The sequence below is a fragment of the Petaurus breviceps genome, unplaced genomic scaffold (genome assembly GCF_028583685.1).
Source record: "Petaurus breviceps papuanus isolate PSGF00001 unplaced genomic scaffold, PetGlider_PUasm1.0 86696, whole genome shotgun sequence".
In the NCBI taxonomy this organism is placed as follows: domain Eukaryota; kingdom Metazoa; phylum Chordata; class Mammalia; order Diprotodontia; family Petauridae; genus Petaurus; species Petaurus breviceps.
The window spans coordinates 7,021-11,545 of record NW_027186778.1 but is presented as its reverse complement, the minus strand read 5'-3'; the positions used below and the strand labels follow the sequence as shown (position 1 = coordinate 11,545).

General features: G+C 44.2%; 1 pseudogene; it reads right to left on the bottom strand.

Moving 5' to 3' along the window:
- Positions 1-1,008: 1,008 nt before the first annotated feature.
- On the bottom strand, positions 1,009-2,949 carry LOC138176336 (heat shock cognate 71 kDa protein-like; annotated as a pseudogene).
- Between the last annotated feature and the right edge of the window lie 1,576 nt (positions 2,950-4,525).

Genomic DNA, 4,525 nt, shown 5'->3' with positions numbered 1-4,525 from the left:
GTATTGTTGGAATCTTCTGTCTGCTTTGTTTCCTTTGCCTGCTCACTTTGCCACTCAGTTACTTGACTTATGGGCTTTTTGCCACTGTAGGACTCTGCCACCAGACAGGGGAGCTTTCGTCCCAAATGCTGGGGTTTTCTCAGCTGCCAGAGGTATTAGATGGGTGCCCTCTCTGAGGCCTCCATATGCTCTGGCAAGCTGCACACACACTCCAGAACCTCCACCCTAGACTGCAATCCAGATCCAAGCAGGTTAAAGCAAGAGCAATTACCCCTCAGACTGGTGCTTGGTCCCCCTACACTCTGCAGGCCAGGAGCTGAAGCCGCCACTTGGTGCTGGCTGGCTGTGCAGGAGTCTCAGAGGCTTCTTGCCCTGGGGGAAAACGCCAGGCACTCCCACTTACTAGTCCCAAAGTCCAGACTGTACTGACCTCTCACTTTGTCTTTTGTGTCTATGTGTTGATAAATCTGGAAAAGGCCACAGCTACTGCTGATCTGGAGTCCCTTAGGCCTCGGCTGGTCAGGCCCACCCTGGGGCTAAAGCCTCGGTGTGGGGCTGGCCTCAGCTCCCAGAGGACTGCGCTGGACTCCTGCCGGCCTGCCGGGCTGTCCTCAGCGGGAGGTTAGCTTCTCTGTGTCATTTTGTGGCTTCTGCAGCGCCACAGTTTTTTTAGAGTCCCCTTTTTACATGGATTGGGGAGGGTGGAAGCCGGAGCTGTGGGAAGGTCTTGCTTCTACTCCACCATCTTGGCTCCACCCCCGATTCTCTTTTTTTATGATGCCAATTTTAAATAGATTTTATTCTCCAAGACAATTGCATTTCCACTTGTTTACAATACTGATGAAGTGCAATGTTGTTCACTTCTCTCCCTCTGCACACATTCAAGTATTCAGAATGCCCAGATTTATACAGCAGCTTAAATGTTACTTCTAAACCGCTACTGCCTTGGCTACAAATTTGAGTCCTTCAATTTTTGGAAAGCTGTGTAGAATGCTCTTTCTGGTGTGTTTAGTCGACCTCTTCAATGGTGGGTCCAGAAAAAGCAGATCCAGATGGGGCTGCTCCAACCCCTGGGAACCCATCAGGCATGACTCATGGCATGCCTCCTGCACTCTGGTACAGCTGAGTAATAATGGGGTTGCAGACCTTCTCCAATTCTTTCTGCTGATGCTCAAAATCTTCCTTCTCAGCAGTCTGGTTCTTATCCGGCCAGTTGATTATTTCACTGCATTTGTCAAGGATCTTCTGTTGGTCTTCATCACCAGTTTTGCCTTGCAGTTTTTTATCCTCTATGGTTGCTTTCATGTTGGAAGCATAAGATTCAAGGGAATTCTTGGAAGACACCTTGTCTCTCTGCTTTTCATCCTCAGCCTTGTATTTCTCAGCCTCCTGGACCATACGCTCAATGTCTTCTTTGCTCAGATGTCCTTTATCATTGGAGATGGTGATCTTGCTCTCCTTGCCTGTGCTCTTATCCACAGCAGAAACATTGAGGATGCCATTTGCATCAATGTCAAATGTTACTTCAATCTGAGGAACACCCCTGGGAGCTGGAGGAATTCCTGTGAGCTCAAATTTGCCAAGCAGATTGTTATCTTTTGTCATCACTCTTTCGCCTTCATAAACCTGAATAAGCACACCAGGCTGGTTGTCCGAATAGGTGGTAAAGGTCTGTGTCTGCTTGGTGGGGTTGGTGGTATTGCGTTTGATCAGAATGGTCATAACTCCACCAGCAGTTTCAATTCCAAGGGAAAGAGAAGTGACATTCAACAACAGCAAGTCCTGCGCATTCTCAGATTTATCTCCAGACAAAATGGCAGCCTGGACAGCTGCACCATAAGCAACAGTCTCAATAGGATTGATACTCTTATTGAGCTCCTTGCCATTGAATAAGTCTTGCAGAAGCTTCTGGATTTGGGGAATTCGAGTGGAACCACCCACCAGGACGATGTCATAAATCTGAGACTTATCTAGCTTGATATCTCTTAAGGCCTTCTGCACAGGGTCCAGGGTGTCACGGAAGAGATCAGCATTCAGCTCTTCAAAACAGGCTCAGTTGATTGATGTATAGAAGTTGATACTTTCATAGAGGGAATCAATCTCAATACTGGCCTGGGTACTGGAAGAGAGGGTATGCTTTGCATGTTCACTAACAGTGCGGAGCCGGCGAACAGCCCTCTTGTTCTCACTGATGTCCTTCTTGTACTTTTGCTTGAACTCAGCAAAAGAAATGGTTGACCATTCAGTTGTCAAATCCTCCCCACCCAAGTGGGTGTCCCCAGCTGTGGACTTGACCTCAAAGATGCCATCTTCAATGGTAAGAATGGAGACATCAAAAGTACCACCTCTAAGGTCAAAGATCAACACATTTCTCTCGGCACCAACCTTTTTGTCCAAGCCATAAGCAATAGCAGCAGCAGTTGGCTCATTGATGATTTGAAGCACATTGAGACCAGCTATGGTTCCAGCATCTTTGGTGGCCTGATGTTGGGAATCATTGAAATAGGCTGGTACTGTGACCACAGCATTTTTGACCATCTTCCCAAGGTAAGCTTCAGCAATTTCTTTCATCTTGGTCAAGACCATAGAAGATACTTCCTCTGGATAGAAACTTTTGGTCTCCCCTTTGTACTCTACTTGGACCTTAGGCCTGCCTGCATCATTCACCACCATAAAAGTCCAATGCTTCATGTCTGATTGTACAACTGCATCAGCAAATCTGCGACCAATCAGACATTTGGTATCAAAAACTGTGTTGGTGGGGTTCATTGCAACTTGATTCTTTGCAGCATCACTGATTAAACATTCTGTGTCAGTGAAGGCGACGTAGATTGTGGTAGTCCTATTTCCTTGGTCATTAGCAATGATCTCCACTTTCCCATGTTGGAAGACTCCCACACAGGAGTAGGTGGTGCCAAGATCAATGCCAACTGCGGGTCCCTTTGACATGGTTTCTGGGGAGTCGGGGGGTCATAGCTGACCACTGCGGAGAGAGAAGGGCTGCTGCTGCACTCTATAGCACTCAATTTGATTCTAACCTCTTTCACTTCGTTTCAGTGAGACCTTGCTTTTTGCAGCTCACTGTATTCTTTGATCCTGAGTCTCCTCATGTATAAAAAAGGAAGAGTTGAAGTAGATGGCTTCCAAGGTACTTTCAAATTAAATGTTTATGATCCTATTACATGAAATAAATATAAAACAAAATACATGAAAATGACATGGAAAGCAACAGACAATAATGCATAAAAAGCTAGATTTGGCTAGCCTGGCAAACCTAGGTTAAAATCTCACCTCTGACACATATTGGCTGAATGACTCTGGAGAAGTTACTTAATCTTTCAGTGCTCTAGGAAAGTGTTTATGATTATAAATTGTAGAGAACTTGAGAAAGTATTGGAAAGAATTTCATCATCTAAAGAGTACCCTTTAGAAGTAGAAACAGAAGTCTAGTTCCCATTCCTATTCTTATCAAAACAAAATAATTTTGAGGGCAAAAAGAGAATAGTGGTAGAGTACTGAAGTGGTTAAGGATAGGTCTCATATAAGAGGTGGTACTTGAACTTGAGCCTTAGGGGGAGCCATAGTTTCAACAATATGAAGGCCATTAGGGTGTTTACTGTAGGTCCAAAGGGCAGTTCATGCAAAGGTATGGAGGAGGGAAATAGAATTCTGATTTTGAGAAACAGGAAAAAAAGGGTAGCTTGGAGAGAATGTAGAATACATAATGGAAAGTAATTTAAAATCACTCCGAAAAGATAGCCTGGAGCCAAATGTGAATGATTTGAAATGCCAAACTAGTTTTTATCTTAGCCTAATGGCAATTGGGCTACTGAAGCTTCTTGTATAAGGGGAAAGATATGGTCATACCCGAGCTTTAGAAATGTCAATTTGTCAGCTATGTAGATGATGAATTAAAGATGTGTCAGACTGGCTATATGGAGGCTATTTCTATTAGTCCAGGTAAGAGATAATGTGAGCCTGAATTAAAATGGTTATAGTGCCAATAGAGAGAAGAAAATGGGTATTAAAAATGCTGAGAGGAGAGGACAAGAGAGGAGAGGATGGGACAGGAGAGGACAGGAGAGGAGAGGGAAGTACATCACACAACTGCTATACACTATATTGAGAAGTTGTACAGGCATTACTCTTCCGACAGCAACTTCACTTGGTTTCCCCTCCATGGAATGTCATACCTCTCCAAAAAGATATTAATCATTTAAAATCTCATTAGGATGCAGATTAAATTAACTTTTGATACTTCTCACCTTTCACAGTTGCCTCCATCTCTCTTCTAACCACAAGGCTGGAGGGTGGAACAATAAAGACCTATGAAAACCTTCCTTTATTTTGTACTCTGGATTTTCCAGCTAACTTTCTTTCCCATCGATGGCTTTGTTTACAACTCTGGAAACATCATGCCATGGTACAGGGTGCCCCTGCGGTTCCTCTTGGTTTTCAGCTTTATTTTGTGTACTGCATTTTTCAATTAGATTATAAGCTCCTTGAGGGCAAGAGATGTCTTTTT